We start from the raw sequence: 16,357 nt of genomic DNA, 5'->3' as shown, positions 1-16,357 counted from the left end.
ACCAACAGAACTTCCTGCAATGGTGGTAATGTTCTCCATCTGTCTTGTGGCCAGTAGCCACATGTGGCCTCTGAGGACTTGAAATGTGGCTAGTGTGCTTAAAAAGCTGAATTTTTAATTTTAATTTAATTTTAATTAATATAAATTTAGCCACAGATGGTTCTGGGTTACCCTATTGAAAGCAAGGTTCTAGAAATCCATGTTTCCCTTCCTGTATGCCTTCATTTTTTTTTTAAACTAAAATGTCTCCATTTCAGTGAGGCCTTCCATGACCATGTGATTTAAAATTGTAGCCCTTCCCATCCACTCCTTTTTCTATCTCCTTCTAAACTTCCACGGAGCTTACTGCCATCCAAGATTCCTTATATTTTACTTATTCATTTCATCTATTATCTGCTTTTCCACAACAAGAATGTAAATGTTACAAGGACCTGATTTTTATTCTTTTGTTCAGTATCAAGAACATATTAGTTGAAGAATTTTTCCACATATGAGAACTCAGTTTTTCAGAAGGAGCTTAATCTGGATTTTTACAGGAAATCTCCTAGCTTTGCAACATTGGAAGTTAAAAAAACAAAACAAAACATGTAAAACTATACGTGCCAACATCACCCAAGTCAAACGGAGCCACTCAGGTACCAGAGCCTATTTTTACTTAAGAGAATGACAATGGTCAAAGCTAACATTTATGGAAATACCTATGGTAAGAAAACACAATGTTTTATTGGCTATTTGCAGTGAGGGGAAATTGGAGACTGGGAAGATAATGCTGACATTTAACTAACTACAAAGAGATGAGGGTCTGAATTAGTGGGATCAGTGGAAACTGGGGGAGGTGAGATGTCAGACATTGCAAAGAAAGATCCTCAGGCCTAACATGTGTTAGGAGGGGAAGAAAAGTACTTCAGGTGGTATTACCCATTGTATCTTACAAAGATGACCAACTCAGGACCTCGTATCCCCCAAGATCTTCTCTGCAATATGATCTTTCTACTCACCACCCCCCTCCATGACAAGACAGGGTTTCTTCCTCCATTCCCTTTATACTGGGCTAGCCCTGTGACTACTGTGACCAATGGAATACAGCAGAAATAACAGTGCTAGTTCTGTAAGTAGCCCTTAGTTGACCTGGAATGCTCACTCCTGGGATGCTCCCACTCGGAGGCCAGCAAGCCACCTGGAGAGACCGTGTGGAGGTGCTCTGGCAGCTGAACTCTCATCCAACAACCAGCACCAAGTGCTGGCCACCTGTAAGCCATTTTGGACACGCAGTCCAGCTGAGTCTTCACCTCACCTTTGCACGAGCCAACATCTGACTACAACCACATGTAGGTAAGAAACCAAAGCAAGAACTACCCAGCTGAGCCCAGTCAACCCACCAAACTGTGAGAGATAATAATAAATTGTTCTAAGCCACTACATTTAGAGGTATTTGTAATACAACAATAGGTGACCAGACACATAGTTCAGAAAAGTATGAAGAACATACTCCCCTGTGAGTAAAAAGGAAGGAAATTGATACTGCTATTTATATGTGTGAAGAAACTTGAACTTTCTTGCAAATGGTCAGAACTGGCTACATGGGGAAAGGAAAGAAGGAAGATTTTTCATGTGTAACTTTTTATGGTTTTTGTTTTTTAAAAACATGTATCTGTATTACCTATTTAAAATAGTTAAAATTTTTAAAAAGATTTTATTTATTTATTTGTCAGAGACAGAGAGAGAGCACAAGCAGGGGGAGTGACAGGCAGAGGGAGAGGGAGAGGCAGGCTCCCCACTGAGCAGGGAGTTTGATGCGGGACTCGATCCCAGGACCCTGGGATCATGACCTGAGCCGAAGGCAGACACTTAACCGACTGAGCCACCCAGGCGTCCCTAAGCAATTACATTTTAAAAATGTCACTAGATTTAGACAAGTCAGGGAGGTGGGAGGAGCTGGTTTTGAGGATTTCGTTTTTCACGGAAGTTCACCTTGACTAAACTAGAAGGCACCCAGATGAAAATGTGGCCGGCGGGCAGAGGGCGAGCTGGAGCTAGAGAGAGAGGATGGGAGTGAGAGACAGGCCAGTGCCGGTGTGCTAACAAGGCTGACAGCAAAGGGTAGGACTAAACCAAGTTGCTCAGAGGACAGCAGAGGAGCAAGACAGTTTTCCCCTTCCCAAGCTGGGCCCTTGGAGCACACTCAGCAGATGACTTTCCATTTCCAGGTGTGTGAAATTTGGGGCTTTTCCTCCTTTAATTCTTGTAGTCCCATATGATTCCCAGGATTACCACAGTATCTATTGGCTGAGCTTTCCCTTGTGTTCTTCCACACCTTGTGCACCTGCTTGCCTCCTGATAAATGTACAAAAGACAGGTCATGCTAATGAGTCTCCTAACACTCATTGCTATTAGGACCGTGATAAGTCTTCTTGGAATTCATCCCTTCCCAGCACCTCATTTTTAAATTTTTCCTCCATTTAAGATATTTTGCATTCCTTACCAGCTCCTTAAAAATAAAAAAACCTACATACAATGGTGTCTCCCTATTGAAGCCTGCCAACACTTTAGTGTGTAATGATCAAAATGGACTGAACCTGACCTTCCCAAAGGCCAACGTTGAGCAGTGGGAGCTCAGAAGGCAGACCTTGCACAGGTAACTCGGTACTGCCCATACCGCCTCTACTGAGAAATCCAGATATAACTGTTGGTGTACTTGACATTAACGCTATTTTTACGTTTTCTTAGGGAATGAATATGCAATTGGGAGAAATGTAGCAAAATGATGAAACCTGTTTCAAAACTAAAAATATTAAGGCTTACTCACTTTATTTTAGTTTTCAAGAATCATAAATAGAACTATATGCTGTCAGACTGCTCATGACAACCCTGTGTGATGCTGTGCTATTATTTTTGTAAGGCAGGACACACAAGTATTCCCCTTGTGGATGAGACATTCTCCTTACACTATTTGCATCAGTGGCTCTAGCCCGAGACTGGCTGATAAAGATGGGTGCCATGGTAAGTTCATCTTCTATTCATTACACTCATAATCTTGAAACAAAATCTATTTATGCTTTTTCATATGCTATTTACTATTATCATCTTGGAAATTTCTTCCTTTAAGTCAAGTGTGCAAGTTTGCCAGGCCTTCAGGTATTTAGGATACTTTTGCAAAAAAAAAAGAAAAAGAAAAAAAATTCTTTGTGGTCAAATGCTCAAGAAGACGGAGGAAGAAGGCAGTAAGAGAACTAACTTGACCAGCAGATAGCTAGAAAGGCAAGCCAATCTTGTCCCAGCATCCCTGCTCTGCTTATACAAATCTACTCACCCTTACACAGATCAAACAAAACCTCCTCCTAGAAGCCTTTTCTGCTCTTCCCATTTGGAATTAATTCTTCCTCAGCTAAGGGTTTACCTACAACTATGAATCTACTTTTACCACCTCCCTTATAACAGTCTGTCTGAGTATCTGTTGTATGTTTGAATTAAATGTTTACATAGAAGACCTATGTGAAGTTATAAAGTCCTTGCGGGCAGAAAATATTCATCTTTGCATTCCGCTCTAGTGTCTTCGGCAGTGCCTAGCCCATAGTAGATGCTAAGTTAATGAATCCATGCATACGTGAATGCCAGATGGATGAATAAACAAAAATGAATAAACAAAATCATGATTAGCTAAACACTGTCATCATAAGTAGAAAAAGAGCAAGACAGAGGTCTTAGCAGATGCAGAGTCTCGGAGGTTGCAGGAAAATACATTATCCCAAGGGTGAGGGGAGGCTATAAATGGACTCCAGATGGTGGCATGTTCAGATCAGCTGAGAAGGAAGATGATTTTAGCATCAGTATGTGAAATGCTTCAGAATAGGGAGATGCGGGAAGCTGGGCAGCCAGCAAAGCAGGTTACAGGATCCCAGGCATGAAGTATTAAAATGGTAATCCATAAAATTGGGTTGATGGAAACTTCTGTATTTTCCATACACTATTTGCATGGGCGTATTCTGTGTACAAAGTGTCTGTGCTAATTAAATGAGCTGATGTTTGTAAAGCTGTTTGTACACTTTAAGGCACTGTGCAAAAAACACTGCCTTTCTTAGGGGGGTAAAAGGGTGGGGGGCAGATGAAATGATGCCTTGGAGGAAGCAGAGCCTGGACTGTGATGACAGACAGGAGCAGGAAAGGAAGATATAACTGTTGGTGGAAGATCAAGCCCAACTACAAGACAAAGGCCACTAAGAATATGTTGCTTCCTATTTGTGAATATTAAACATTTGTAGCATTGATCCAAGCCAACTACAGAGTAAGCCATGAGAAACTCTACCTGAGAGAGTCTGGCAACACTGTATGAGTTCAAATTGGCTTTTGAAGACCTTGGAGAGAAGAGATAGATGGAGCTAAAAAACAGGAAGAGCTAGGGTTTCTTGCAGGAGCAGGAAGGTCTCCAAAGTTCTTAAACCCAAAGAAGGTCCTTGAAAATGATGGCAGCGCTCAAGGGGTGACAAGGTAGCTGTTTTCAAATATTTTGAATATGTAGAAGAGGAATTGGATTCATTGTACACATAGCTAAGACCAAAGAAGGAAACCACAGAGAAAAAAGTGTCTTCTCATAGTAAAGGCTTTTGTATCCATTTCAAGTCGTTTTGAACATGGTCCTTATCCTTGCAAAATGGGGAGGTGAGACTGGACTGCATGGGATTTCATGTCATCAGACAGATGACTGGACGCAATGACCTGGAATGTTCCTTCCAACCCAAAGATTCAGTGATTTCACTGGCTGGTGTGCATAGAGAAGCAGTTGTAGGACAACAGTTCTCAAAGAGTGGTCTGGAGACCTCTGGGCACCCTCAAGACCCTTTCAGGAATTCGACAAGGCTGAACCTATTGTCTTAATAATTCTAAAACGTTATTTGCCCCTTTTGTTGTTATTCTATCATGAGTATACATTGGTATTTTCCGGAGCCTACAGACATGATGTTGGTTGCATCTTTGCATTCCGCTCTAGTGTCTTCGGCAGTGTTGGAACAACCAACAGAATACAGGAGCAGATAGGAGAATCTGGCTGCTTCTAGTAAGCCAGACATTAAAGAAATTCACAAAAATGGGGCGCCTGGGTGGCTCAGTTGGTTAAGTGACTGCCTTCGGCTCAGGTCATGATCCTGGAGTCCCGGGGTCGAGTCCCGCATCGGGCTCCCTGCTCGGCAGGGAGTCTGCTTCTCCCTCTCCCGCTCCCCCCTCTCGTGCACTCTCTCTCTCTCTCTCATTCTCTTTCTCAAATAAATAAAATCTTTAAAAAAAAAAAAAGAAATTCACAAAAATGTAAACAATGCCACTCTTTTCACGAAATTCTGTTTGTTCTGGAAAACAGTTACTTTTTATAAAACCTATCATTTATATTAACATATAATCGGCTTATTATTAAGTGAATTAATATTATTAAAATTTTGCTGTTTTAAGTTTTAGTGTAATAAGTATCCATTGGTATAACCCATATAAACCAAAGCTCTTAGGGGTCCTCAATAATTTAAGAGTGTAAAGGGATTCTAAGACCAAAAAACTTTATGCTATTATGGGGCATGGTCGGAAAAGGATTTATCTTTAATATTAAGAAAGGCGGAAGATGCGAACAGGTTAAAAGGCTTTCTTCTTTGCCCACTTCCCAGGTACCTTCACTGAGTTAACATCACTTTCATCCTGACACAAGGCTAGTGATTTCCTCAAAGGTGGCTCACTAGAGGGACCCAGGTGCTGAAATGAGAACACCCATGCTTTGGAATCAGATGGGCCTGAATTCAAACCCAGAATTTTCTATCTCCTAGTCATGTGGCCTTAAATTACTTGGCCTCTCTGAGTATCTATGTTCTGTGCTGTGTAATACTTATAGTCTCAGGTTGTTGAGAAGATTAGACAAGATACATATGCAGAATCTAACCCAATTACAGTGCCCCTTAAATTGTAGCTCTCTATGTGGCCGGAGCTGCGATTACTCAGTCCCCGGTGAACCCCAAGGAGACTGCATGACCCGATGAACAAACGAAGGTCTAGATAGCATTTTCCCCAACTTTCCTCATGTAGTTCCTGTCTAGGCAAACTCCACAGCTTGAGACAGGTTATTCCCGAAGCACCTTCTTTACTGCCAACCATCAAAATGTAACTTCCTCATTCTTTATGTTCTGAATACAGGTGTGGGATAGCAGGATAAACATTGAACGTGGACTTAAAAAACCCAGGTCATGTTCCACATTGACTGATTGATTGACGGACGGATGGAATGACCGATTGATTAGCTCTGTGAACTTAGCTCAGCACTTCACCTCTTTGAGCCTATTTCCTCATCTATAAAAAGGGATAATAAAACCAATTATAATGTATATAACAATTATAACCGGTCTGTGGGGTGGTTATAAAAGCTAAAGTAAACAATGCTTATGAAAACACCTCAGAAATTGTAAAAATGTATTTGTTGTCATTAATACATCCCATCTATTCTATGTTCAAACTATTTGTCTAGCCTAAAAAATTCCACAATGAATATTTAATCAAAATGATCTCCACACAAACACACACAGACACAGGGGTACACATTTATTGGATGTTAACATGAAATTTGCACTAATTTTTACAAGCACACAAATGTGAATGTGTTCTGGGCAATCCCCCAAATTTGTTTTTCTATTCTAATGCTTTATGTCAAACCCAGATAAAGAGAAACTCTAGGGCATATCAATCCTTATGTCTAAATAAACCTACTTAAAAGAGGTAATATTGATAAGAGCAGCAACAAAGAACTTTCTTAAAAAGTTAAAAATGTGACACTCATCTGATTCTCTCCTTATGACCTGGTCCCTTGGGAAGGAAAGGACGGCTCTGAGACGCTGAAGAGGTGATAATTCATAACTGCTATTAGCCAAGCTGCTGACTGCATCTGAACAGGTGCTCTTTTATGTCTATTGATTTAGAAGTAGGAAAAGCTGTTAGCCATTAAGTTTCTGTTTACTCCTGGTGAAATGTTAAAACATGCATTATCAGGGCTGAGAGAAACTGACTCCATTTTCCAGTCAAATCAAGACCAGCCAGTTTTGGTCACAGTCCACTGGGGTATCTGCATATTTGTTACCCTTGACTCCTCTTTAGCTGTGCAATTCCTAAGGACTGATGTCACTCCTTGTGAATATCATGTAAATTCCCCATTACTTATTGTATTGTTCTCTGCATAGTGGACATTAAGTGGAACTGAAATCTTGTAATTCTAGATTAAAACTGATAATGTTTCACTTTTCAAATACATAGATTTGAAACATTCTCTTAGATACCATTCACAATGGTAACAACAAAATTTCATATTTACTTACACGGGACACTCAAAGGATCAATAAGCCTTCATGTTTGAAGAGTTTTCATAGTTTTTCCCAGGCTATATGAACAAGGTGTTTTTTAGGGGCGCCTGGGTGGCTCAGTCAGTTAAGTGGCTGCCTTTGGCTCAGGTCATGATCCCAGGGTTCTGGGATCGAGCCCTGAGTGGGGCTCCCTGCTCAGCGGGGAGCCTGCTTCTCCCTCTCCTTCTGCTGCTCCCCCTGCTTGTGGTCTCTCTCTTTCTCTCTGTCAAATAAATAAATAAATAAAATCTAAAAAAAAAGGTGATGTTTTAGATCTCTATGATGTAGACATTAGAAGAAACGATGAAATGAAGTCAAGAGTCCATGAAATCTTAGGAAAGATTTGGAAGCACTGGGTGTTCTATCTTAATAACTCACTTCTCAGCTTTCCTTATAGTTTCTAATTCAGGAATCCTAGATGAGCACCACTGTAGTACGGGAGTCTCTGTGGCAAGGCTGGCTGGATTCAGATCTTCCCACTGCCTCTACCAGTCCCAAGAAGTTCCACAGGTCACATCTTGGCCTCAGTTTCCCCATTTGTAAATGAGGATACTCATAGGACCTGCCTCATTAGATTCGTGTGGGGGAATAAGCGAGTTATTTTGTGTCAAGTACTTCGACTGGAGCTGGGGCAGTCAGGAGGACAGATGTGTTAGAGATTATCCTTACTATTCTTTTCTATCAGGGGTCCGTAGGCTTTACAATGGCTGGGAACCTCCTGAAATTATATGAAAAATGTCGGTGCACTTTTCTGATGAAAGAGACATAGGTTTCATCAGATTTTCCAAGGAGGTAATCTAATAACAGCATCTCTAAAACCTACGGCATTTGGATTAGAGTCCATGTTAGCAAGTATAGACAGGCCAAAAACAAAGATAGATGTAAGCTGCCCGTGTACACTAAGGCATTAACTGTGAATTCAACTACAATCAAAAGGAGTGCTCCTTCTCTTAGTGAACATCTAAGTAGTACAACTTGGTGCTCCCCACCCCCACCCCCAAAACATACAAACCTGAAGATGAACAAAGGTTAACCCTCCACGCGGGTGTGTGTGACGTGGACCATTAGCTGCTGACACAGAGAATTTGGGGGGATTGGAAGCAGTGTGGGAAGGGGCAAAACAAATGGAAATCCATCACATCTGTTTATGCTCGAATCCTAAAAATACCCTGAAGTGACAGCATCCCAGGATCAGATAAGAGAGGTAAATGCAAGAGGAGAAAATGCCAAGAGAAGGCATTTGCAGGAGGCAACTTGATTTTCTGTTCCGGTTTTGCATTTGTCTTCCTAAGGCAGCACAGATCCTCCATGAGAAGAAAAAGACAGATGGGATGACAGAATTTTGCGGCTGTGTTTTCTGGAGCGTTTACTGGAGAATTTACGACTCCTCATAATTACTGTTAGATATGTATTTAGAATAATTTTCTGCCATGACAACAGGTAATCCTCATAAAACTTCAATCTCCAATAAGAGGGTAGAGATGTTGCTTTCCTAGCTTTTCTGCCTTTCAGCTTGCATATTAATAACCTTGAATAGCTACTCTGTATTCTAAATAATTGAAGCTGCCTTGCTTGCAATCTACTTTATTATTGTTGGTTAAAAAGTGATGAATTCTTTCTTCTCTCTGGAAAATTTTGACAACTTTCTGGAAAGGGTCTTACTTCTTCGAGATCACATTAGATATTTCTGGAAACAGACTAGAGATGATGCTGGTTTTGTCTTAAGACACACGTCAACGCTTGAGGTATTGTCCATGTCCAGGAATCAGATAATCAATATTTGTAGAATACCAATCTGCTCAGCACCATGCTAGCTACCCATGTGGCTGGCAGCATCCATTCCCTTAAGGGGCTCAGAAACTAACTGGGAGAGTTCAAACAATCCCATTTGAAAAAAGAGAAAACTATTCAATAGTCACCAAGCCTCACTGTGTTCTGCTGTAAGGAGGGAAAGATGAATCAGAAAGGATTCACGCCCTTTGGAGCAGGAGAATTCTAACAAGGAACTATTTTGGGGTAAGAGCTTAGATGACTTCCAGAACCTCAAAGGAGGAGGACACAAACGAGAGTTGGCATGGTTAAGATGTCACAGCTAAGGTACACTGTGAGGGAGGAGAAAGATTTAGACGGACAAGCAATGGGAAGGAACAAATCAGGGAAATAGAAACGATGAGCGCTGCATGATGCAAAATGCCAGGAGCTGTCATTTAGGTCATAATGACTGGGAACAATGCTCTGGGCATGAAAGTGTCCGACCTGTACGACCAGACCCCTTGGCCCTGAAATGATCATGGCTTGTTCATGGTAAGGGGAAAAAGCAAAGCATGTTGAGTCATGAGACATGAGAGTATGCCGGGCTGTGTGGGACAGGCTGGATAACAACGGGTAGCGGGAGTCAGGCAGAGGACATTGGACGGTGCCTGGCAGGCCATAGGCAAGCCAGAGGGAGGAGGCAGGTTTCTGAGTTGGGGAGGGACGTGGTGGAAGCATGTTTTGGGACAGTTAACCAAGAAACAGGAGGCAGAGTTGCCTGGAATACGGAGAATTAGGATCAGGGAGGCCCGATCAGAGGTATCATAGTGACACTGGGTGAGGTGATGACCAACAGTCTAAGTAGGAAGGGAGAGGAAAAGAGGAATTGGACATATTGAAACAAAACCAAACAAGACAGTGATATGGGGGATGGGAGGTGAGAGAGAAGATTCGGGCCAAGAGGACACCTGCTTTTGATGAACTGCCAAATACTGTTGTGGTGCCCAGTGCCCTTCTCTTGAATCAGATAATGTGAACTCTTCAATCTAATAAGCTCACTTCCCATTACTAAAACAAAACAAGAAACAAAAGCAAAATATTTTTATCTTCCAGGAAGCACATTCTGGGAAACCAGACAAGGGATTTTGTGCATCGTAGTTCATTGCTAACGCTGTTTGCATCAGAGCCAAGCTAATACCCCAACAGGTTGCTAGGAGAAATTATCTTACAGAACATGTTTAAACTAAAGACAGGATTAAGGCTCTCGTCATTTTACAGAATGACCTACTTCAAAAGAAGTCCATTTAAATGTAATGGGTGGATTTACACAAGTTAGTAGGTTTACCCAGAGCCTATTTGAAATCTTCTCTTTATTTAATACTTTCATCAACTCATAGGGGAGGCTTTTCTAGATAATTAGATGGAAAATAATAGAGTACCACATACTTTTATTATTTCCTTTTTGCTGGTAAATAAGTTGGCTGAGATGCGTGGAGTGAGTCAGTTGCAGCCCTTTAAAACTGTGGTTCCAGCCTGGAGTCCTGTGCCGGAGACCACGTAGACCGACTGCCGCTTCAACACGGAGACAGTGCGCCCCTGAATGTTCCCTATAAATCCCTTAAGCCAGAAATGCTTCTCAGGATTTATGCACTAATACCAAAAATGCACAAAAGATGCAACATAAAAACAGCTTCAGTGACAAAACATTTCCCAAAGTGGCAAAGATGAGTGATCTCACCGTCGAACACCTGAGAAGTTTAAAGCGCATAGTCAGGTGAGGCTTCGCTAATGCACTCATCTACAGCCTTACCTCAGAGCCATTCTTAGTCCCAAACTATGGGGTTTGGGTACAAAGAGTTTGCAGAAGGTGAAGGGAGCCCAGCATGCCACATGTTACTTAACGTGGAGTTTCCTTAGCACTGTCCTGAGCAGTTACTGAAAAGACCTAAACCTCTGTAAATACCAGAGAACAACCTTAGGTTGGGGGTCCTTATCGGAAGCTTTACTGCACACCCAGGGCAGCTTGCATTGTTCCTAAGAAGTTTGCTTCTGTCACAGTCTCCTGGACTTCTATTTAGAATCAACCTCCCCACACCCATGGGCAAACCAAACTTCACAGCAGTTACTGTAGCTGCCCGTATGGAAATACATTGCTCAGCTACAAGATGACCTATTAAAATCAAACAACGCTGATGCAAATATACCTACCAAACATACGGATGTGATGCAAGAACCACAAGCTAATAAAAGCCAAATAAGCATTGGAAGGATTGGGCTTTTGTGTTTATGGAAGAAAAAATGCAGAGTGGTTGATTTGAGGCAAAGGCATTTACACAAGGCAGGACTGTCGAGCTCCCCTCCCCACAAGGAGAGGCTCCGAGACTTAACCGGTGGAAGGGCTACTTACCCTGTAAAGAACCCAGTGTCAGCTCATTAAATTAGAAACTGCAACAGCATCTTCAAATATGGAAGTTTCATATGCACACACAGGTAGCCAGAAAGCAGGTTGTCTTAGTTTTGGTTCCCCCAGAATCACACCCTGAAATAAGAATTCTAGGGCATGTAATTTACTTGGGAGATGCTTTCAAGTGAAGAATGGAGTGAAAGAATGGAGAACTTCAACAGGGATAAGAAGGGAGCCAAGGAAAGGTGCATTATCAAGAAAGATTAAATGGAACACTACATCAAAAACTAATGATGTAATGTATGGTGATTAACATAACAATAAAAATTAAAAAAAAAAAGATCAAGGGAACTTAATCCTCTGGAGAACTCTGGCAGCCAATGTAGAGTTATTGGAGTTATCCCATTTAAGGATGAGGGAGCTGGGGTATTTATACTCCAATTCCCATCAGTCACTGGGCATCAATTCTCTGGCACTTCTAGTCCCCTGAGCACCGACAGAGCAGGTTTCAGGCACCAAAATAAATCCTCCACACACACAGATGTGATGCAGGCACTTTCAAGTCTGGTTATGTGTGCTACAGGGATAAAGCCTGAGGGAACATATGTAGGGGATGGATAGGATCTGCTGCAGAGGTCTTCCTCAGAAAATTCCCTATGTATTAGGCCAGGAGACAGAGTTTTTAGAAAAACATGCTCTTTTTTACCAAAGTACACCCCCCCCCCCAACTTATTTCAAGCAGATGCCCATTTCCTATATTCTGAAGTTGCATGGTTGGAAAGAGGCAAAGGTCCAAAGAAGGAAGCGTGTATTAGTTTGCTAAGGTTGCCATAAGAAAGTATCACAGACTGGGCGGCTAACACAACAGAAATTTATTTTCTCACAGATCTGGAGGCTAGAAGTCCAAAATCAAGGTGTCAGCTGGCTTAGCTTCTCCTGAGGCCTCTCTCCTTGGCTTGTAGATGGCCATTTTCTCCCTGTGTCTTCAGATGATCCTTTCCCTCTGCGAGTGCATCCCCAGCATCCTTTTGCATGTCCAAATTTCCTCTTCTTACAAGGACAACAGGCAGAATCGATCAGGGCCCACCCATATGATCTCATTTAACCTTAATTATCTCTTCAAAGGCCCTATCTCCAGACACAATCACATTCTGAAGTCCTGGAGGCTAGGCTTCATGTCAGGAATTTTAGGGGGGAAAAAATTAGCCCATAACAGAGAGTAATTAACACATTCTTCATTGAGATCTGTGTATATTTCTGTTAAGAACGAAAACAGTGTTAACTAGGTGCAAGCAAACAATTACAGTTGACAAAAGTATACGTGGGACTCTAAGTTTTGCCTTAAGTTGGAAGAGACCTTTTACGAGTTCGTCTAGATCTCCACTTGCAATGGTCCCCCTGAGGGAGGGATGTGAGGACCACTTGCAATGGTCCCCCTGAGGTTTAATAAATCCTGGCTGTATTATATTAAATCCCACAAGCAATTTGTGGAACTTTGGATAACAACGAGAACCGACCCCTACTGAGTGCCTCTCTGCAGCAGGTGCTGTGCTGAGCCATCTGCACCTCTTGCAGGATTCCTGTGCGGTCAGTAATGATGACCATTTAGCAAATGAGAAAACGGGCCGGAGGGGGCAAAGTCACTGTATGTTTCGTTCTTTATTAAAGCAACAGAACCTATCTCCCAGCTAATAGTATACAAAGACAAGCCTCACCTGCTGCAATTTTTATATTTACTTCAGTAAATATTTGAAAGGTAAACCTTTAATCACTGAGCTCAGGCTTAGGGGAAGGTGGGAAAGTGTGGGGGAATCAGCCTGTATGCTGGTCCCAAGAGGCCATGCAATAGAAAGATGGGAGAAACGTACGAGGCGAGAAGGAGTTAGCACCCAGCCCAGGGCAGTGCGCAGCCTCATGACAACTCAGGCCAAGAGGACACAGGAAAACCTAAGGGCACAGTTGAAACTGAGCTGAAAAAATTGCAATACGGAGCACTGAAATGCGCAGGCTCCTCCTCTACTCTTTCTCCGTTCTTCTGCAGCAGGAGCTCAGAAGGTTGACCAGAGAACTAGAGCTCAGAATCCAGGAGCATGTCCACACGGAAGGTCGAGACTGGAGAGCAAGCACATCCACCTGACGACACTGTGTTGTAGGGAGCCAGTGTGGCCGAGGGGGAGGATGGCAGCGCGTGGGCTCCGCATGAGCTGCAGGTGTCTGCTATTGGTCTGCAGAGTGCCTTCATAAAAGTAAGTGCCAACTTTTTAAAAGTGGGAGATTTCTACGGAACTCCAGCTTTTTGGCTGCTCTGGACAAATCAAAAGACCTGGGCACCCTGGCCTCCACGCCTGCCCAAGAGCAGCGGCCTCTCCTTCTCCAGCTTGCAATCTCTCCATTTGTCCATAGCCCCGTCGCTCCCCGATCTCTTGCTCCAGCTGACCTCCTTCCTCTCCGTTGCCTGCCGGGCCCCTGTAGCAGCTGCAACTGCCACTTGGCTAAGTATCATGGTGACTCAGAGGACCAAACAAGTCAATGGGATCTGTGTTTGAATCTTGGTTCTCCTATTTTACAAGTGTGTGATTTGCCTCCCTAGACATCAGCTTCTTTATCTGCTACACTGGTGTAACAGTGTACTTGAATGGACAACAACTTACTGTGCGTAGTTTGCTTAACACAGCACCTGACCCCATAGAAAACTCGAGATAGAGGTCAGCTCTTATTATTGTCACTGTGGTTGCAGGGTTTTGTCGGTGTTTAAGTTTGTCTTTGGATAACTACCTCCACAGAGAAAAATGCTAATGTCTGGGGCATATGTCAGACGATTATTTTTGCATTGTTCCAAAAGCAGTTCTGCGACCTGCACTCAGCCTGGCCATTTTTTGAATGGGTGTCATTGTTCCAAAAAGGCACCGGGAAAATAGTCTAGAAAAATGTTCCATTTGCCAAGAGATCAGTGCCATCTTTTTAGTAGATCAGGTACAAACATTTTTCTTAAAAAAAAAAAATCAGTTGCGATTATTCTAAGGATTTATGCCATACCCACGTTCAATCCAAACAAACAAAACTCTATTCTAAGAGATTAAGTTATAGACATCAAAATGCCCCTTCATGATAACACTTTAGACAAGATTAAGGACAGGAAAAAGGTATAACACTTCTACAATTTACATACATGAATTATATATAAATTCATAATTATTCCTCAGCTAATAATAATGCAAGTTTACATTCCTTGAATAGACAGGGACTGATTGCGTGATAAGGGGAGGAGGGTGATAAGGTGCAAGCTGCCAAATTAACCCACAAGGCATTTCCAGTTTGCACTGAGTAAATCCTGCACGAGTTGATGGAGACTGGTCTCCCCCGAGAAATTGCATAACCACAAAGTGGCTGGACTCAGGGTGGTACTTCCTCTATTCCTTTCCCTACTGTGGTGTAGAGGCTGAAAACAGAGGCCAGACTCCCTGGTTTCAAACTCTACCCAAGAGCAAGTCACTTAACTTATTGAACCTCCATATCCCATCTGAGAAATGTATTCAATTAATGCCTCTCACATGGGGTTGTCATGAACATAAATATATACAAAGGATACATGCATATGACATATGCAACCGCTCAATGTTAGCCAATTATAACTAAAGGTCAGTCTATCGCCCCTTTGAACAAAATGTCCAGAGTGTTCACGTTCACTGGAAGTGGTAGGCATTCTGTCTCTCTGTTTCTCTGTTGAGTGTTCACTGTCAGCTTTGTGCCTATAAAGGAGAAGACACACTTGTTTTTCCTCCTCCAAGGAAGTGCAGATTTGTGAAGGTGAAGAAGTTGCATAGGTGGTGGGCTTAGTGGGTCCAGATGCAGGAAAAACAGTGAAAAAAAAGAGAGGACAGAGTGGCAGAGCTGAAGCAAGCGACAACAACGGCGGATTTGGACAGAGGGGGAGGGGGGCAGGGAAGACAGGACACTCAACAACTGTGTTCGTCTCTCCCTCTATCCCAGCACAACACTGAAAACGCAAAAGTAGTTGTTACTGGGCACCCAGGGCTACGTGGGAGTGAGTGAAGATGAACGTTTTCGCCTCATTTTGAATGACTGAGGTAAGACTTATTTACAGGGAAGTATGCAGTCAGATTAGCATTTTCACACTCATCCAACAGTACACTTTCCAATCAGCTACAGTTAACCATGCTGAGGGCAATTTCCCAGGACTTTAGAGAAAAATTAACACGATGGTCTTCCTTCACAAACAACTTCCAATATTTCAATATTCTGGGTTTATACCAGGCACGGGAATAACAGGCCCATGGAGACTTTGACTATGAATTCCGCCCCCAAGTCTGCTTGGAGAGCTCCCTCCCTTCATAGGCAAGCTGTCAGCCCCTGGAGTGAAATCCTGATGGGCCCCCAGCAGACGAGCATTCTTAGCCAATGATGCTCCTCACCTCTCTCTTGACCCGTGCGTGGACTCCTGGGCAAATCTGTGGGTGAATTTTATGACTGACACTAATTTATACAGGCTTAAAAAGGGGTCTTTGCTGCCTTCCAGCCTGTCCTCGGGAGAGTAAAGCATAGGAGCTGTAGCAAGAAAGTAAAGACTTGAGTAAAACGCAGGGCAGGGGCACCTGGGGAAATCTAACTTGGAACAAATAGATTGTCGCGGCCAAGCGCACTGTCACCCGGACTGAATTAAGATGTCAGCCGCATCGGTGTACTGATCCTTCCAGTGCCTGGGAAACAGTTGGGGACGCGGCCATGGGAGAGAACCTAAGATGCTCGCTGGAAAGACAGGGGAGGGGCCTCAGGAGACGGTAATTAGCAGCTAGAAGCAAGTGGACCAGGGTGGAGGTGAAGAGCA

General features: G+C 42.8%; 1 protein-coding gene and 1 long non-coding RNA gene across 4 annotated transcripts in view; one reads left to right on the top strand and one right to left on the bottom strand.

The window, feature by feature from the left end:
* Positions 1 to 16,357, bottom strand: part of RAPGEF5 (Rap guanine nucleotide exchange factor 5) — a 508,053-nt gene that overhangs the window by 228,651 nt on the left and 263,045 nt on the right. The window lies entirely within an intron of this gene.
* LOC116630973 lies at positions 2,734 to 15,541 on the top strand. Its single transcript, XR_004299057.1, has 3 exons — positions 2,734 to 3,000; positions 13,553 to 13,757; positions 15,502 to 15,541. It is a non-coding gene; the product is annotated as an uncharacterized LOC116630973 (long non-coding RNA).

Source organism: Phoca vitulina, unplaced genomic scaffold (assembly GCF_004348235.1).
Source record: "Phoca vitulina isolate PV1807 unplaced genomic scaffold, GSC_HSeal_1.0 scaffold4, whole genome shotgun sequence".
NCBI classification, from domain to species: domain Eukaryota; kingdom Metazoa; phylum Chordata; class Mammalia; order Carnivora; family Phocidae; genus Phoca; species Phoca vitulina.
Note: the sequence above shows the minus strand (reverse complement) of the source record. Positions and strands in the feature narration are given on the sequence as shown.